This window comes from Melospiza melodia, chromosome 2 (genome assembly GCF_035770615.1).
Source record: "Melospiza melodia melodia isolate bMelMel2 chromosome 2, bMelMel2.pri, whole genome shotgun sequence".
Lineage (NCBI taxonomy): Eukaryota > Metazoa > Chordata > Aves > Passeriformes > Passerellidae > Melospiza > Melospiza melodia.
In genome coordinates this window covers 135,734,075-135,754,782 of record NC_086195.1, presented here as the reverse complement: position 1 = coordinate 135,754,782, position 20,708 = coordinate 135,734,075, and the positions used below count along the sequence as shown (strand labels likewise).

Below are 20,708 nucleotides of genomic sequence, written 5' to 3'. Positions count from 1 at the left end.
ATCTTCATACACTATTTAAAAGACTTCATTGCATACATAGTTTTGAGCCTATTAATGGTTATTATCCAAATGCATGTTTATTATATAAAGTATATTATCTACAGGTAGCAACAGAAGTTTGTATACTCTTTCCTATATAAAAGTGCTTGCGTTGCTTTCATTTCTCATTTCTCATTATGTTGACCTATGTTGTCATTATCTCACATTTGCCCTCCATGTAGCAGTTGATACATAAATGCTGCATCTGTTTTTTTGGCCTTTTCACTGCCTGAATTTTCAAATGGGGTATGTCCCTTAGTCCAGTGATTCCTTGCATCCAAAATGGACCACAATTTAAATATCATTAATTGTCTGTCTTTGTATTCCATCATGGAGAAAACTTATGCTGATGACTGTTTTTTAATTTGATTCTATTTTAATTGGGAATAAGTTGCTGAAATTTCAGGAATGTTTGTTTACTTTTTTTTTTTCACTGAGGGGCGGATGTGCCCTTGAAAAGCCATAACTTGGGACAGAAAAAGCAGAGGTAAGTGGAATTCAATGAACAATTGATTGCTGAAGTAACTACATAATTATTAGGGAAGGTGACAGAGAATGGTGACAGCGCAGCAGAAGGGGAAAAAAAAAAAAAAAAAAAAAAAGGTGTAGATAAATTAGACAAATAAACTCCTGTTTTTTTTTTTTAAAGACACATTTCCCGCACCACACCGCACAATAACCCAACTGCGAGAGCAGCCGGGCAAGGCGAGATGGCAGGGCATCCTTTCGGAGCGTGCCTTTCTCCCGCTCGAACATTGCGGCACGCATCACAATGGGCGCGGTAGCGAATCAACGGAGCGGGACTCGCCCCCGCCGCCGTCCCCCAGCCCGAGCCCGCCCCGGAGCCGCTCCTGCTCGGCTTTGTGGCTGCAGGACCCGGGGGGCGCCGCCAATCGCCGCCGCCGCTGCCGGGCTCTATTTGTGTGCGATGCCTCCCGCTCCCAGCCCTGAGAGTAACGCGGGCAGCGGGGCCGACAGAATCCCTTTCCGGAGAAGGATCTGATTTTTTTTTTTTTATTTTTTTTTTTTTTTATTTTTTTTACCCGGGTCCTGATACTGGGAAGAATCCGGTTTCATCCCCTCTTTTATTCAAAAGTCTGCTGAACAGCTTGTCGACTTCAGCGCGCTTCCTCTCTCTCTCTCTCTCTCTCTCTCTCACCGTCGCTCTCCCTCTCCATATAAATACACGGAGCTCTGTCCTCGCCCTGTGCAAGGAAAGTTGGCAAGGACTGCCTGGATGATGGAGCCGCTAGTTTTCTGAGAGCCTCCTGATCGCGCACGGTGAGTGCCACAACTCCCGGAGCGCCGGGCGGCATCCGCAGGGACGGGACGGCCTCTCCGCGCTGCCGGGCACCGAGCGAGGGAGGCGACACTTTCCCGGAGGCGCCGGGAGAGGTCCCCGCGGCAGCGGGGATGCGAGAGGCGGAGAGTTGCGCAGGGCGGGCGGTCCAACAAGTTTCTGTGCGGGCACCGCCGGTCGGGAAAAGTTACCGGGGGCTCTGCGGATCGCATCCCCCGCTCCTCTGGCCGCCCGCGGGCTCGGGTGCGATTAACAAACAAGTTTGGCCGCTGCGCAGCCGGCATCCCGGGGGTCGCGGAGCGGGGCAGAGCAGAGCGGCGGATCCGCACCGCAACTTCTGCCGGCGCGCTCCGCTTTGTTTTCGCCGCGCTTGCGGTAACCTTTCCCTTCTGGTGGGGATGCCGCCGCCGAGGAGCAGCAGCGCTGCGGGGAAAGCGCTCTCCTCTCCCCGCTACGGGGGGCGAAATTGCGCGGGAGGGCGGGAAATGTTCACGTATATTTGTCCGTGTGTATATACACGTATGTAGGCGCATAAGCGTTTTTAGGCATGGGAAGCGCAGCCCCGGAGGGGGATGTGACAGCGTGCCCGCCAGCCGCGGGCGGGGGAGCGCCTGTCTCCCTGCGCAGGGGCGGAGGGGATGCGCATCCCGCGGCGGTGCGGCCGCCTCCCCGCACAATGGAGCGGCGCGGCGGGGCGGGGGCAGACGGAGAAGGACAAGGAGGAGGAGGAGGAGGAGGAGGAGGAGGAGGAGGAGGAGGGAGGTCGTCTCCGGCTCCGCCGCAGCAGCTGCTCCCGCTGCTGCAGTGCCGCAGCCCCGCGGCGCCCCCGCCCTGGCGGAGGATGCTCGGCGCGGTGCCCGCCCGGCCAGCGCTGGGTACCGCGCCCTCCCCGCAGGGAACCGAGCCCCGGCCCCGTACACAGGGGAGGCTCTGGGCCGGCTCCTCTCGGTCCCTGCCCGGTTCTGCCACGGCGGGGATGGAGCAAGAGCCGCGGCTTCCGTGCAGGGTTGGCAGCCGGAGTGGTGCCGCACCTGAGTGTGAAAGTATTAAGGAAAAAAAAAAAAGACATAAGGAGAGAGAAGTGCAAAACACACACGCGAAATTCAGGATGCAATTAACTTTACCTATAACAAGATGAGAATCCAATTTCTTTTTGGTTGTTGTTTGTTTCCTTCATGTTCATTGGGATGTATGCTAATTAATGATTGATGACTCAAAAATGGATTTAAAGGGAGTTAAGATGTTTTTCATTCCAATTTCACATTTTAGTTATAAAAAATAGTTATTTTTAAGTTGCTGGTTGTGCTGAGTACATTGAAGATCTTTAGAGGCTTTTTTTTTCTTTTGAGGAAAAAACGTTTCATGTCATGCCCATGTTTCACAGATAAGTGAGTAGAAGAGATAATTCTCTAATACTAGAGCATTGTGTGTAAATACATGTTAAGGTTCAACTGATAGGCAAGAAGTGGCATTTGGTAAGGTTTCTTATTAAGCTGAAGTTCATCCTCTTCACTTAAGGAAAAAGCAGCCTTTGTTGAATGGAGTTTGTAGACAAAACAGGTAAAGAATTTCCTGTTGTATTATGGAGTAGTAAGGCTAATCTCCAAACATCACATCTGACTTTCACTATGTGCTGCTTTTCTTAATTCATTTTATATTTGTCTGCATCTGTGTCCTCTACTTACATCTTGCACTGCTGTTCATTCCAGGAGCACTGCCATGAAGAGGCTATAGGAGCGTGGAAAAAGAGACAGTTTTTGGTGGTTGGGGGCAAGGAAAGGAGGCAGAAAACTAGTAAAATTATTCTAATTCTTCTCAGAGTAATTTATTGCTTTTCAGTCTTACAGCAAAGCCAGACAAACTTCTGCAAACTGTATAGAAATTTTGTCCCAGGTTTCTGCAAGCATCTTTGGTGCCATGGCTGATGCTTGCCTAGAAGCTGCATTGATTTCCATAAGAATCCTCATAAAAACAAAGGATGCCATTGTGGAAACTTGAAACAGCTTAGCTTGGTGATTGTTGATTGACTTTTTAATCACTGAAACGAAATTTCAACCTTTTCCTCTTGCTTTCCTTGGTAATATTGAATCCTCTGTATTGAGTATTGACTAGTTGAATATTGGGGAAATGAGGAGGACTCAACCAGTTTGACAATGAGGCACCTGCAAGATGACAAAGACATCCCAACAGGCTTTTAAAAACAGGGAAGGTTATTTGAGTCCTGTTGTTTTTATTTCTTTTGTTTGGGGCTTTTTTTCTTTTCCTCCACTTTGTGAACTTTTTGTATTGTCTCTGATACAATTGAGTTTGGACCACAATAGGCAAAATAATCCACATGGACTTTATACATAAAAAGTATTTCCTTCAAGTAACTTTTCAAGGCACATATGCACAACTGAACTTCAGTCTAAGCAATAGAGGCAAATATGTTATTCATAGGAGGCTCAGATTTTTATTGTTTTTTCCAGGAAATCAAAGGCAATTTCAATGTATACAGATAAGCAGATGCAATATGCTTTACCCATGTGTAAAATATTAAGCAGAACTGAGACTTGACGAGTCTGTCTTCTCTCTGGGATTCCCTGCCATGTTTGCTGTGGCATGATTTAGCAAACTTGTATGAGTCAACACGTAAGTGTGTAAACAAAGGAGAAAGAAATAAAAAAGAATGATGTGAGAAAGGAAGAGATTTATATTTTCTAGATCTTTTATTTGAGAGCAATTCCATGACCTATGATGCTTCTGTGGTGGAATAAGCCGTCAAGCAAATGAGTCTTTAAAAGACTATTATTGTGATTTTTATTTGCCCAAATTTTGCACCTGCCCTTTTAAATGTGTTCTGTGTCCTCAGAAATATGTATCAATCTCATGTTGCTTTGCTTTAGAGCCAGACATGAACTGTCAGGTAGCAGGTGACACAAGTTTTGTGTGTAATGTGTGAATCCATCTGAGGCTACAAACCTGTGCTTGCAGAAGAAAGAGATGGAGATTTAGGTAGTGGGCTTAAACTTTACTTTTTCAATCTGTGTGTCTTTTCCAGATGCCCTTTTCTGTATCTTAAAATGCAAATTATGTTTTTTTTAACATATATAGTGCATGCCCTTGTACTAATGTATTTCTGTACAGCCTTGTTACTTCCTTAACTTTGTTTTTGTTAACATACAAGATCAGGAACTTTGCATGTTTTCGTTTCTTCTGTAGAGGAAAATAATGGAATAATTGCATATCACTAGTAAAGTTTCTGGGTAACACTTTTTGTCAGCAATTTATTTTAAGTTGTATTAGTCAAGCTCTGTGAAAATAGTTCAGGCTTTGGTTCCAGGTTCAGGAGGAACATATGGCCTAATGTTTCTTAAACCTCTTTCCATGATTCATAATATGATAACTAAAGCAATTTGAGTGGATTTGCACACATATTTGCCTGTGTTATAGGGAAAAGAGTCTCTTCAAGTAAAGTTTAGACAATTTCAAAATTCTACATTCACCAAAATGATCCATCACATAACAGAAATGCAAAGAGAATTATTCTATGTCCTCCCCAGCACTTACATTATAGACTTAAAAAAAAGCTGTAGAAAGGACAAGGAAAATAAATAACCACAAAGCCCTTGAAAGAACTGTAAAACAAGGATCTATACTTGAGCCTGTAGGTTAAACAGCACATTAGATTTCACAGGACTCAAGTAATCCTCACCGTGCAGGGAGATACAATGAAATGTTTCTTCCAATCCAAGAGATTAATAGATACTCTATGTTTCACCTGCAATACTCTATCTGTCTAAACTGCTCAGTCCATAAATCTTTCATTCCCTATCCTTCTTCTAATCATCAGCCCCATCAGTTCCCTCTCACCATTGACAGTTTATAGTGTGTTCAAACACATCAATCCTTTGCTTCAATTAACTCTGTCCTACAAACTTCTCCATTCATTAATCTGTCCTTGCCCACAGTGAGATCCAAGTGTGGACATTGCTCCTTCCTCCCCTGGCCATCTCTGTGTCAATTCCATAAGGGCATTTTTGTTTCCTTCCAATCCTGTATCATCCATCCTTTCTTAGCCATTTTCAGATCTGCTCTCCAGGTCTGCCAAGTCATGTTCGCATAAATTTTTTTCCCTAGGTTTCCTCTGGCTTTTCTTTTTACTTGGTCAGTTGTGGACACATTGACTTTATTTGTCCTCTTTCCATACCCAGCTCATCTCTTGCTCCTCAGTAAGAGGAGCAAGTTGGTTTGATCCTTTTACCAACAATATGTATGTGGCAGGAGAAAATGAGTTGGCAGGCAACAGCAGTGTGAATTTGTGACCTACTGGTTGTCCCCAGGTGAGGGGAAATACTGCTAGCTTTGGTCTGACTTTGTAATACACCTGGTTTCAGACAAATACTCTGTGGTTATAATGTTTGAATTAATCTAAGCAGAGTAGAAGCCAGAGTCCAGAAAGTCTTGTCTTCAGACAAGTGTTTGAGTTTCTGAGCCACAGACTTTTCTCATGTGCTGTTTGGGCCTTTTCCTCCTTGCAGCCTGGGTCAATAGAGATGGGAGATGTTCCTTGTTCATCTTCTATAATCTTCCCTGAACCATAACCCTGAATAGTTTGTTAGGGACAAGAAGGCGTCAGAGACCTAAAACAGAGTTCCGAGACCTGGCAAGACCAGGAGCTGAGGTCCCTTAGTTCCACATGAAGGAATTCCTTCCCAATATATCATTCCTTTTCCTTCTCCTCAGTCTTTTAAGTAGCTGCCATGGTTTGGATTGCTATTCACTCTGCCTGGATCTTCACCTGGCTAAGAGCACAGGGCTTCCTTCAGCCAAGGCATGGCATTGAGCTCAAAGGTCCTTTCATCATGATTCTGTACCTCTGTGAGGTTGATTCAAGGTCCTACCTGAGAAAGTTCTGCATCATTCCCATCCCTCTGGAGAAACTTTCAGACTGAGGAAAGAAACACCTTAAGTAGCAATTAGATGTGGCTTCTTCTAGATCACTTTCTTCAGTTTAAGGGAAATCATTCTGCATAAACTCTGGATTTCCCTCTCAGAGCCTCTGTGTTACAGAAGAAACGAGGAGGCATAAAAAATAAACTTAAGTGTGCGTCTTTGTTATTCCCCATAACAATTAAATCTGCTCCTAAAAACAGCATAAGAAAGAATTTGGCTCATCTGTTAAAATAGGATACATTTGCCAACAATGGTGACTTTTCACACTAAGTTTGTTATAATGGTGATTCCATATTAAAAAAAGGAACCATATCTGACTATGTCACCTACTATATCACTCCTTGATGCTTCTACTGTTTATGTGCCCATTGGACCTCAGACACAAGTGTCAATTAAACACTTGGTTTGTTTTAGTTAATTTTTTGTTGTGCTTCCAGCTCTTTTCTTTCTAAAACTAACTGTAGAAAGGTAAGGGGAAAAGTTTTGTCATTGTAAGACCCTGTGAGCAAATGTGTTGTTGCTAAATCACATTTTTTATTGTCCTGCAGTACATTCTAAAAAAACCCCAAGGCTCAAGGAACTTTTTAAAGTCTTCATTGCCACTTCAACACTCAAAATGAATTAGTGATAGAAAGCACCAAAAACACCCCTAAAGATGAAAGGTAAAGTCATCCTCCAAACTAACATAGGTGTAAGAACAACTGACCTAACTATGGAGGAGATTCACTGCATATGGTGCTGCCTGGGGCAAATGTGGAAATCTAAACAAATTGCAACACTGTTTGTAACTTGCTTTTGTTCCAAGAATGCAAATACTTTAGGATTTTACTAAGAACAGCTGGACAAAGGAGTTGTAACATCATTTTCGTTCCTTATAGAACTCTCCAATTTACTAAACTTCTAACTGCAATTCCTACCACACCCAACATAAGATGTGAAAGTCAAATGCTTTTCTTTCACTCTCTTTTATCACCAGTGGTAGTTGTGACTCAGAAAAATTACTCTGCAAGTTTATGTCTCAAATCCACCCTAGCTGTGTAAAGAATTTTATTAGTGATAAATGAATTTAAGGATATATCTTGACTCTTTGAACCCACGCTTGAGTTTTTATAGCTGACAACTGAAACAAAAAATCTTTTCTGTGTTAAAAAATCAAACAGGAAAATTAAACAAATTGTCTGCAGGCAGACAGGACTGCAGACAATTCTAACTGAAATATTTGAATGTAATAAAGCCAGCTTCAGTCCCCAGATAAGCCCCTGATGCAGCTAAGTATTTTTGGCTAATAACCCTTCTGAATGTTTTTCAAAAGAAGAAAAAAGCTGTTCTTGAGAACATTGCACCCATAAGGTCTAAAGAAATTCAAAAAGTGTCACTGTTTCCTATATCAGGGTATGCTTATCAAGTTTAACTGCCTATGGCTTAAAAATGAAGCGCTGAAGAAACTGTTTCAAATGACTTTCAGATTGGGTGTGCTGTCCATGGATGAAAGCAAGGCACTCTTTTGAACTATCTCCATTCTGTTATGCCAAGATAGGAACACTTCCTCTGGGTGCAATACGAGAGGAATGAGAGAATGGAAAGTATGGCAGGAGGAATCATGAGGTCCAAATATTCTTCATCTTGCATGGAGGTTTGACACTGTGAGTTAAATTTATCTCTGTTTGCTGAAGTGTATTCTGGAGTAACCCAGAGCCTGTGTGTCATAGTGAAACTCATATCAGGAAACTGCCACAGTAAGGAGAGTACCACCAAATAAATAATGAAAATTACTAGATGGCAAACAAAACCAGGAAGCACTTCTCCTCTAATGGGAAAAGTGTACTTTTTCTGTAATTTTACAGCCAGGGTGAAATGAAGATTATTACATCATTTGTGTTCAATACATTATCCAAACAATAATTTTAATGTTCTAGTTGCTCAGCAATGTGCAGCATAAGAGGTATCTCTCTATCTTGAAGCATTATCACAGTTGCAAAAGATCAAAACCATACTTTAATCAAATGCACAGAGTTCTGTTCATAACAGTTCAACTTGAGAAGTACAAAGCTTTCATTCTTGAAATGTACATGTAATGTATGAAATACAAAGTTAGCTCTTGGACATGTTTTGAGATAGTGAGGTTTTTTCATCTTAGAAGTTATGATAACAAACATTAAAATGTAGTCAGCATAAATGGCTGAGAGAAGGATGGGCATTTTCATGTCTTGCCATACTCAAACTCAGTTGCAGAAGGGTGTTATGTTTCTATCACTAGCTTGTGTAATTTAATTTTTTTTTTTATTGGCATGTAAATTGCAATTGCAAATTTATTTTTCTTCTTTTTTTTTTATGTTTCTCACACTGTGGACATAATATGAGCGACCCTCTTCACTGTGACCTTTTTTTCTTTAAATAAGAAATAAGTCTCTCAAAATCTCTGCTAGGAGGAATTTGAAGCAGGTGATCTGAATGATTTCATTATCCTCTCTCAATCTCATTCCTTTAATGTCATGTATGATAGAGCTTATCTGAGGTCACAGGTATTTATTTGTATGTAAGGAAAAAAAATGCCTATGGGCTCAAAGTGGCTCCCTGTTTCTTTTGCTGATGGTCACTCTCTTTGCTTATTTTAGGACATTTCTTAATAGATATGAGTTTGCTTTACTTGATAAATAGCTTTAAGTGCAAGTGCAATAATTCTTTTGTACCTTTTCCCATTGATTGGTGCCAATGGAACAATTCCACTTTATGCAACCCCCAGCAATAGGCAGCACTTAAAAAGATGAAATTAGGTGAAACTGATCTTGATTTATGCCAAGGCATGCGGAATACTCAAAGCAAAATACATCGATTTTATTGTGATACTTTTTGCAGGGCTGCAAAGTTCATAATCTGCTGTTGCTAAAGTGCCCTCGGTGCCCAGCATCACCCAAGTCTGACTAATGAGACACAAGTTCTGTTCTAATCAGCAGAGATCAAAGGAGGCAGTGGCCATAAACTTGCATTGATCCAGAGAGAGCCCAGACATAGGAGGAAGGTGTCATTCAGAATGTTTCTGTCTGACAGCAGGAACCAAGTGTGAATCCTACAGCTTTTCTGCTCATCTGCTTATCATCACAGATCGAGACAGTCAGAAGGGAAATCTATATACTTTGGGAAGAGAAAAATATTGCAAATTTCTCCTCACTGACCTCTGTATGACTCTGCAATGCATTTCCAATCTCAGACTGCACACATCTTCTTATCCTCTTGTCAGGAGTAACCTATAATAAGACAACCACCAGGTATTTCTTGCAGTTTAGTACAAGACAGTTCTGCCCTTTTCTGCTGAGATGATCATGGGTGATTCTAAAGCTCTTTCTGGTTTTATTCTGACTATAATACAACATGCTGCTTGGGAGAATGGCTCAAACCCTCACACATCTCTGGGAAGGCAGGAAAATTTCAGCTGACCTCAGTTACTCAGATTTCCTTGATTCTTGGCTGAGGTACAGTAATGAGAAGCATGAGAGACTAAATATTTAGAAAACACTAGGCAATATAAAATCATGCAGCACATTTCCTGCTGGGGCTGCCAGAAGCATGTTGACCCTACTCTTTGCAACCCATCAAGTTCAAGGCTTCTGTCTTAATATCCAGGGATTTTAATGTTTTTGGTTCAGGATAAACAGAATTTTTCAAGCTCTGTAGATAATGCCTCTTTCTGTCCTGATGGAATGCAAAATGCAGTGAAACCTCTGCAAGACACAAGATCTTCCAGGAGTGTGTGCTAAAGCACTGTGAAACCTGTTCACTGGGGACTTAAGAACTCATTTAAGTTCTTAAGTTCTCGTTATCCTCTCTGGATAGAGCACTCCTCTAGGCTGGAGTCATGTCTAGATTGATTGCACAACACAGAGAGGGTTTGGTTGGTTGTTTGTTTAAATCTGTCTCTCAGTCATCAGTGAGAGAGTCAAACATGATAGCTGCTGGTCAAACCCACCCAGAAGAAGACAGAAACCACTAACCACTTCCACTAAGAAGACAGAAACCTGCTTAGTATTATGCATTCTGCATGGATGGCATCACAAAGTGCCCTAAAGGAGAACCTGTGCATCACTCTGAGCCCTGTTTCATAGTGGGAGGAGGAACAGGAGAGGAATGTGTGGCAGGTTCCAGCTCTTCCATGAGTGTCCCCCTGTCCTGGCACAGCTATTTTCTGTCAGGTAGGATGGATATGTTGGACTGCAGCCATGTCTCCTTGTAGCCCTGCTTGTCTGCATAAGATACAGCTGCTCCTTTGTCTCCTTGGGCTGCACTGAAGAGTCGTGGGACTTGTCCCAGCCAAAGTCACTAAAAATAGTTTCTGTAGGGAGTGACTTTAATCTTTTCATGACAGTGATTTGCCATGTTGTTACATGCAGGTGAACAGATAAAAGCTCTGACATTGGGGCTTTGCATTTTTCGAGCTTTCTTTGGGGAAAAAATGGAACTTTTGAAATGTCTAGGGCTGTTCTATCTCAAATATATTTCAGGGGAAAAAGCACCAGAATTACAGATATTAATATCTTCATACTTGAGAGGTATGAGTAATCTATAAGTTCTTAAATATACCAGTTTTCAGATTAAGATAATACCTTGCTACCACATCTTAGCAACAAGAGGCAATACAACAGAATACATGAAAATAAACATCTACATGAAGCCCTTTATAGGAAAGGAGAGAAATTATAAATTGCTTCTCTGCTTCAGGTAGCTTTATCTCCATGTCAAAGAAAAGCACGTTCTAGAAACTTATATATATTATGAAAGAAATTATTTATGACTAAAACCACATTCCCTTCTCAAGATAAACAGGGATAAAACAAGAAATCCAAGTGTACCTCAAGCGAGATTCTTCTTCTTTCTTTTTTATTTTATTTTTCTTGTTACAAAACTTGCTATTCCAATTGTGCCCTTTCAACATTTTCTGACCACAGACCATCCTTCACATGGGAGTAAATCTGTTATTGTAGGTGGCACTGGAGTATTAGTTGGAAATTCAGTTCCTGAGCCTGCTCCTCCCTCTAGTGGAACAGATACTCTTCTCATCAGCAATCCTGGTAAAAAAGAATGGAAATACATAACCTTGACAGTGCATTTTTCTTCTTTATGACTTCTTAAACTGGCTCAGAAAACTGAAGGGATAAGAAGTGCTTGGAAGTGCTTCCATAGGCAGCCGAGAGAACTGAAATGCTGCCTCACCTGGAGCCCCTGCTGGTTAGAGCCACGCTGGAGTGCAGGAGGAAGGCGCCTGTTGTGCCCTGCTTTGTTCATTTTCCTTGGTGCTTGGGAGCACCAGGGGATGTGACAGGTAATTATGTGTCTGTCACAGGGATGTGACACCCCTCTCCAAGAATCTGCTTCAACTGCAGTGGTTTTTTTAATTGCTTGGTACTAATAATTTAAAGTGGAATGATTAAAAAATGTTCGTATCAATCCTTTTCAGTGTGCTTCCAAATTAAAAAAAACTCAAAATCAACCAACCAACCAAACGAAAGAAAACCAAACAAAAACAATGAAACAAGCAAAAGGAAAGCAATCAAAATTGAAACAAACAAAAGAAAAACTAACAAAAATTTAAAACAAACAAAAGAAAAACAAACTACAGAATGGAAACAAACAAAAGAAAAACAAACAAAAATTGAAACTAACAAAAGAAAAACAAACAAAATCCCAAAACAGAACTACAAGCTGTGTAATTGCTTGCATAATGTTATGTGATCAAAAAAAAAAAAAAGGGTCAGTAAATGCAATATTAAGTATTGCACAACCCACCTTTCTATTAATGTAATTTTTGTTCAAATGTAGCATTTCTGTTTCTTTAACAATAAGCTACTGCTGAAGAATAGAGGGGATTTGCTGTGAGAATGGAGATTACACACTTGATTTGGGTTCACATAGGGAATGTAACATGGATTTAAAGAAACAAAACAAAGCTGGGTGTTCAGCTGCAGTATTACCTGCCAGCAATTTTCAATGGTTTTCATGAAAATTGTTTGAATAACAGAGAAACCATTTGAAGAGGAAGATGTGAGGACCTATTACTTGCCTGGCTCAGCAGTGGCTGGCAAATATTCCTTTGTGACACCAAACCCTCTTTTTACCCTCTTCATGACTCATATCCATCTATAACTTTCCTTAGACATTTAGGAGACTAAAGGTTATCACAGCATTAAAGACTTGAAAATGTTTATGTATGTTAATTATTCAATGATATGCTGTGTTTAATTAATACCTTATGGTTTTGAAGTGGTTTTTTCAGCTGACTACATTTCCAGTTTTTTCAGCTGATTACTTTTCAAGTTACAATTTCTTGCTTCCTTACATTTTAGCAACACAATAAATAAACAACAGCACCAGCGTTTCAACCTGTTACTAAAAAAAATAATTCTGTTTTCCCTGAGTCAGTAGGAGCACACTGACTTTAAATAGGTCATAAAGAAACACCAAGGCTCTAGATTCCCTAGATCATCAAATATTGTACAAATGGGAGCAAAATGTTTGAATTTTCCTGAACTTTGTCCATGACTTAATAGTCTGTTGAGAGCTTATGAAATACAGAATGTTAAGAAATGAATACACTGAGAACATAAGGACAATAAATAGGAAAGGTACTGCACATTGCATTGGGAATGTTTCCTTAGGTATATTTTTCTTGAAGTGGTGTATGATTTATGGAGGCTGCCTGTGTGAATTGCACCTCCCACCAGTGGCTTCTCCACACAGAGAAAGAACAGCTTATTGCAGCTGTCAGCTAATGAGATGACTCCTGCAGCTCAAGGAGCTGCAGCTTTGGGATGAAAACTGTGCTTCTGACATTTTTGGCAATGCACACTGATGTCCTGTGGCAGAGGGCTTTTGTTTTGCCATGATGTACAACTACTGCAGTGAGGAAACACCATGAAGACTGGAGCATCAGAAACCACTTTATCATTAATCTGCTGTTATATTTTTTTGCTGAGCAGCAGAAAGTCTGCCAAATTTTGTGCAGAACACAATCTTTGAGGTCAATGTAGTTTCAGTGTGAATGATTACTTTCTTAAGATGTAAAGCTTAAAAAAATAATAAAAATACTAAGGGGCTGAGATTGCCTTTACAGAGGGTAATCACATATCCATGTTGGAGCTTTGGCTGTCTGGGCACAGGAGGAAATATCTTCCATGGGATATTAGCACTTTGTTTGTAAGGCCTTTAGGTCAAGAGATGCATCATCTTAAAGGCATGCTGCACCTAGATTTTTTAGATTTTTTCTTTTCTTTCCTTTTTTTTTTTTTTTTTTTTTTTTTGAATCAGCAAGTCCAAATCTCATGCAACTGAATGGATAGAGCAGCTGGAAATAGTCTGATTCATTACTGTACAGTTTATGGCTGTGCATGTAACTCAAAAAGATGTGATGGCAATTCCAGCACTTATACCTTTTTCCTCTGAGTGTAAATGCACCCACAGACCTCTTATTACAGTCCAACTGGAGGGCTGGTGAATAATCTCAGCATGGTTGAGCAGCAAATGTTGGAGGATAATTGGATCTGCAGGCTAAGGTAGTATGAGCCTGGAAGGTCTGGTAGGGAAGATTGATAGGCAGTTATTTTACATCATGTTTGAAATCCGCTTTTTGTTTGTAATTTTATGTGCAAGATAAGTTGCCTTTAAAAGTTTAAAATTATAAGTTTTGATTCAAATGAAAGATTGAGGTTAATGTTCCCTAAATAATGTCTCTGTAGTCATAAGCTGGTGAGCAGAGCATGCTGAAGAGTTCATTCAATAAAGCTTATAAGCCTTTAATTAAATTGAGAAGCCATTTATACAATGCTTTAAAAGTGGATCTTTGAACATAAATTTGAGACACTGGGTTGAAGATAATCAAGCATTATATGTCCTTACAGTGTACTGTACCTGCTTATAGGATACTTTTCCTATAAGCTTCAGTGAATTATTGTATGCTAAAAGACAAAGAAAATAGTACAGCTGAAGCACTCTGGATTAATTCTGGCCTTTGTCACCTCTTTACAAACTGCTTGTGGTTTGCTGTATTTTTAGCATTTTTTTGCTGGGATTTTTTAACAAGCCTAACTTGAACAAGTGCTGCAGTAAGCCTTTTAAAAAATTATTATCAATATTGTTATTATTATTATCACCATCATCGTTATTATCATCATCATTATTATCATAATTATTATTATCATTATTATTATTATTGCTACCCCTTTGTCCCTTGTTTATCAGTTTTGCCTCCTTTTGATAAGAAATCTGTTCTTTCATTGCTGTTTATCTTAGGACACTTAACAGCTCAGTGTACAATACATCCTTCTTGCTTCTTTGCAAAGTTATTCTATTGAACATGTTTGATAAGGTGATAGACTTTAAGACAAAACTTGTCTGAAAGGAGGGGACTCACTCACACTGGTTGTCAGGCTGGGTTTCCCAGTGGTGTTGGCCAACATAGTTGGGATCTAATACCTGAAATTGGGATGATTTTACATTGTCCTCTTCCCACATGCTTCGAACAAGACAAAACATGAGCAACAACAATGACACTGTGTGCCACTCTGTGTTCAGAGCTTATCTTGGAATCTGCTGTCTGACTCTGCCGTTCAACTTGCTTCAGAGGCTGAGGTTTCAAAGATATCTAAGTTCCTACAAGCAGCAGCAGAGGAGAAGAGACCCAAATTAAGGTGCACATGACCTCAGTATTTATCTGTTCTGTGAGTCCCACTGGGTGACGGAGCAGCGCGAACTTCTTGGCTGGGTAAGAGGCAAGCTGCTCCAGACCAGTCCCAGATCTTTTCCTGTTTTGTCCCTCCTCATGACTTAGGCATGTGCTGGTGGGAAGTATGGGAATGTGGAGCTGACCTGCTCATGTGTATGATTTTCCACTGTGGCTGGAAGGAAGGTGGATGAATTGTAACCAGCAGTGCTGTAATAGAGGTGGAGAAGGGATTGAGGACCTGAACTTTTAGGAAGGGACCCTTCACAGCACAGGCTGCTCATTGCAGGCATCTGCAGGGACACAACCTATGGCATTTTCTCACAATCTTAATGACACAGCTTGCAAAGAAGGAAGGAAGGTGAAAACCAGAGAGAAAATAGGTTGTAGTTGCCATCAGTAGTAGTTCCTGAAAATGTGAGAACTTCCCCTAGATTCCTGCTGACAGGAAACAAATCCATACGTTGGCTGTTGTCCCTCACAACAGCAGTTATTAAATCTCTCCATTCAAATAGGAGAAATTGCAGTTATTAAATCTCTCCATTCAAATAGGAGAAATTATATGACATAATTTTAGGTCTGGATTTGACCAGCTATATGGGACTGTATAAAATGCAAAGCATTTAGCCTTTACTACAGCAAGAAAGGAGAATTAGTATGTCTTTAGCTTTTATCATGCATTGTTAGCATCTTAAATGAGTAGTGTCAATTACATAAAGGAGATTTTTTTAATTTCAATAGACCTATTTAATAGCTGTCGCTGAGTCCTACACTCTGGCAGCAAGTAAACAACAAAAACTTCAAGTAGACTAATACTTTATTTCTTTTCCTGCTATTAAACATTTTTCTGTTACCAGTGGTTAAAAAAATTGATAAAGTTTGAGATGAACTTTATCTTTTTAAAGTATTTATCCTATTTAAAGTTTGAGAACTTCCACTTCTATAATTATAGTCTGTATATTACAATTCTAACTTCTTATGACAGGAGATTTCAGTATTCTTGCTTTCAAGCTTCAAAATGAAAAGCTGCTTCAAACTATATTGTTAATTGTGAATAAGATTTAGAGAATGTGAGAGGGAAAATGAGCTTCAGCCTAACTTTGAATTCCTGGAGCAGCAACCTGGAATTCAGTACTTGGTTTCAGTCTCACACATTGCACACTAATTGGCAGACAGGACTTTCTCCTTTCGGGGAATTGAATTAACCTTTGGCTGGAGAACTGTTGAAAAATGTATAATCCATAGCTCCACACTGTTGTACAGCACTGTGGTGGAAAAGGGCCTGAGTTTGATGCTGGTTCTCAGTGTTTCACAAATCTCTGCCACATCAGTAGTCCAGAGGTAATTTTAAAGGCCTGCAGTAAACTTAGCTGAGTTCACAGAAAATTGTTTTTCCAGTTGGATGTTAATTACTATTTTGCTTTCAGGCTTGTCTAGCAGGAACACCACCCTTGCTGTCTACCCTTCTAATACTCACCAATATTCCCAGTCTCTGATAAAAGTAACATCTGCAGGGTTATGGTATCTTCAGTCTAACAAAAAGGTAGAAGTTGTGAGTGTTTTTTTCCTATTATTTTGTTTTGTTGTTTTGTTTTGGTTTTTTCTTCCAAAAATAAGGAGTAATTAGACTACACTAGAAAATAATCCTGTAGAACTGATGTTTTAGAACCAAATTAAGCAAGAGTTTGGAGGAAAAATTCATACATGTGGAACTTGCAGCTGGATGGGTCAGTTCACTACAAGGTAAACATGTCAGTGTGGGAAAAGTCTGCCAGCAATGGGCAACCCCTTAATAAGCATCCTGCCCACCAATCAGCATGGATTGTCTTTTTTTTATTAATTTTTTTTAGCATCTTTCATGTTTTGCCTGCACCCCTCCAAAACCATGGCAAACAATGTTTAAGGAATCAGCTTGCCATCATCAAACCTGATCCAAATCTGCACATCCATGGCTTCAGTGAACACAAGGACAGCAGTTGCAGATCCATTCTTTGTCTGGAGGTAGAATTGAGCACTATTATGTGGAGTTAATGCCTTTGAGCATGATCAGAAGGAAAACAATGCTGCTACAGGTTTGGAAGAGGCTAATTTTTTAGGTTTAGTTCATTTATGGACAAATTTTGAGAAAGCTCAGTGCCACCTAAGACAATTACAGTGTCTGGCACCACATTTACCACAAAATAAATTCCCATGCCTTGCGCAAAACAGTTTGAATAACAGTGTGCTGATTTCCATTGATGTCTCTGGAAATGGATTATAGTAAGGATGAGCAGTTTTTGTGAAAAGAGGATGATAAATGCAACACAGGAAGCAATGGTTCTATTTATTTTGTTTTTTAGGCAGCGTGGTCTTGACAACTGACTGCTGGAACTCACAGAAATATTGTAGAAAATAAAACAACAGCAAAAAGAAAAAAAATAGGAAAAGACACCACAACCTACATTAAAATAATCTACATTTAAAAATTAAATAATAAGTTATATTAGTCAACGCTGGGCATATAGAATGAATATATTAGAGGAAATTGAAAACAAAAAAAATCAGAAGCACAGCTCTTTCTGTTCTTCTTATGCAATTGCTTTGAATATATTTATCTTTGGGAATGAAAAATTTTAAAACTTACTGCGCCATAAATGGAAAAATCAAATTGAATTCAAGTTTATAACTATTAAAATATGCAATGGCTTTCATTGTGACAAGCTGATTAACACTATTTGTAATAGCCAAAACATGTTATTTTGTAACTTTTCAGTTGGAAGAAGTCACCCCTATTATATGCAAGTTAACAGCTGCTAATCAGAATACTGGTGTTTGCATGAGGGCTGTTGAAAGACATCATAGTTATTATAATTAGTGCTGAAAGAATAGAAAATAAATAAGTAATCTCATTATCTGTATTGACAGAAATGAAAAATCTAAGACCAAATTATTCCTGTTTTCCAAGTTTAAAATGAGTAAGTGTGGCAATCGATTACTCCTTTTGCATTGCCTCTCTTGTCCCACCAGCCTTATTGATTGGCTTCAATTAATGTATGCCAACAAGTAAATTAACATAGCACCTGAGGCATAATTCTCTGGTGGTTCGTGTACACTGACTTCTTAGCATCCTTGCGGTTTTAATTCCTACTGAGCATATTGCTGGGAGCTACAATATTTTTCAGTCTGGACACGGACATTACCCATGGCTCTAATGACAGGTCATTTACAGCAAAGCCATGTTTCACTGCAGAGATGTCTCTTTAAGTGACATCTTATCAATGGCAATTCAATTAGTCAGCCCTAAGACTCTGAGATACATCTCACACTGTGTCACACAGCGCTGCCTGTTTTGCATTTTAAATGTTAGCTTTTGTCATTGCTCTGCTTCTTTGGTATACATTAAAAAAATGCGTTTTCAGTGCATTTCTTCCTTAGGAACTTCATGGAAAACATGGAGGAAATAACATATTCTATATTTAATGAAACTGCCTTCATTCCCAACAATGCTGTCAGCTGAAGACACTTGTGGACTTGTACTGTGGCAGGAGCCTTTCAAAGCTGATGCTCACCCTATCACCATATTGTCCCACATGTCATTGGCTGCTGTAAACGTCAGATGATTGTGAGCATCTGAAATATCACTGCATCCAGTTTTATAAAATAGTCAGTAATAATACAATAAAAATGGGGTGCATGTATAAATATTGTTGTGGAGTACACAGCCTGTACATACAGGCAGAAACACAAGCTAATTTAAAGTAGCAGAGAATTTATGGCCAGGTCCTGATTTTTCTGGGATGCTTACTTGATGAAGACATCTTAATAAGACATGGTCCTGCTCTGCATCAGCCAACTGAGGTCCTTAGGGATAAACAGAGTTGCTTTCCATAGGAAGTGGTGATGTGCTGAGGAAGATGCCTTCTGGAGTGCCTACTGTAGCCCAGTGCAATTGCATTGTTCTTTTTTGAGTGTACAATTCTTTTGTACTGAGCATTTACTGTTCAGGATGTACAAAGGAGATGTATTCCCAAGCTGTGCAATGCAAAGCTCTGAGCAACATAGCATGCTTATAAAGAGAGCATTTTTTTCAGTTATAAGTGCTCTAGATGCTTATTGGAAACTGTTGGGAAATGATAATACAGCCAAGTTTAAATAAAATCCAAATATTTACTGGTTGTAACTGAGTAAAGGGTCTTCTAAACCAACACAGAAATCTTGGACACCAGGCACTTTATATCCCTTAATTCTGTTGGTACTGTGAATGTGACTAAATACCCAAGCCCTTTTTACATTAGCCTTATAAACAAGAAGCTATGTTTGTCAGTCTTTTCAGTAGTACTTGAATGTTTTCTGGGTCCACACCTTCTTATTTCTAAATGAGTAATTACTCATGTTTATCTTTCAATTTATTGCTGTAGAATCAGACTCAAAGCTATTTTTCCCATTGTTCCCTAGAAATAAAAACCACTTGTTATTTACCAAGAGTAAGTTATTGCCAGTGCAACTCAACTGGTGTAGCTGGCAAGACTGGAGGCTAAATGTACACAGATATTTTCCCTGATAAGCTGAGTGATATTACAGAACACCAACTTGTTTAGCATGCAGCACTTGTGTTTCAAATATGTGCAACATCAAATTCAGTATTCAAAATTTCATGCTAATGAACATTTTTAACTAGTTTCAAACTACTGGATTTGCTATTCTGAGAGCCAATTTTAATGGAGGGAAAAATTGTGTGATAAGGTTCATTAAAAGATTTGAAAATTTAATTAGACTGAAGTTTAAAAAATAATTCTAGGCAAATTAATCCTGATAGAGCAATGTTGCCTTTTAGTAAATTAACTCATAAGGAAAAACAGACAAATTATATCCACTAATTCATGATAGGAATGGTTGGTTTTGGTTTTGTTTTGTTTTGTTTTTAAGGACATGTATATTTATATGCATATGTGTGTGGGCTGAGATATGTATATGTATTTTCAGGGCACATCTTTGTTAGTGTGCTAGTTTGAATCAAGAGCGTGCTTTTGAAGTGCATATTTTCCTTTCTTTCTTACTGAGCTTTGGTTCATGTCATGGGGAGCTTTTGCAGTGCCTCAACTTGATTCCTTTCAGCTGAAACCAGGGTTCAGATTTGGAAGATTTAGCACACTCCAGGAGTGTAACTAATGCACTCCAGCTGCAAATGGGCATTCAGGCCAGAGAGCCAGACTAGAGTTAATCTGAAATAAAAAGCCTTGAAAGGTGTACATTATGGACACGTGTTGTCAGCATCAACTGTTTCTCTCTACAGGGTTGCCACTATTCATCTATAAACCATCTGCTAACCTAGAAATGGCCTTTGAATTTTTGTATGCTCTTTATTTTATTTTATTTTAGCTTAGTTTTTGTCTCATTTATGATTCTCTGTGAAGGATTAGAAATTATTCCTACACAATCATAGCAGGCACTGCTATAGTGCAGCACAAAATTAATATTTACATGTATTCAGTGCGATGGCCAGTTACAACAGCTTCATTACTGTATAATATTAGGTTGTTGCAAAACCTGCATGATCTGTACCCCTCAGCAGAAGCTCACTTCTGTGGTTGGAGCCATCTCTTGCCGCTGCCACTGTCTTTTAAAACCTTATCCCAGCACTTAGGTAGGTTATTATTCAAGCTGCGGTACAATTCTGCAGAGCTAGTTGGATGTTGTTGGAGTATATATGAAATAGCAGCCCTAAAATTCACCCATATGGAACCCAAT

General features: G+C 39.6%; 1 protein-coding gene across 2 annotated transcripts in view; it reads left to right on the top strand.

The window, feature by feature from the left end:
* The first annotated feature begins 1,048 nt into the window (after positions 1–1,048).
* ROBO1 (roundabout guidance receptor 1) overlaps positions 1,049–20,708 on the top strand; it is a 684,128-nt gene continuing 664,468 nt past the window's right edge. For both annotated transcript variants that reach the window (XM_063150061.1, XM_063150060.1), the window contains exon 1: positions 1,049–1,320. The gene's annotated coding sequence lies outside the window, so the exon portion shown is untranslated. The remainder of the gene's footprint in view (positions 1,321–20,708) is intronic.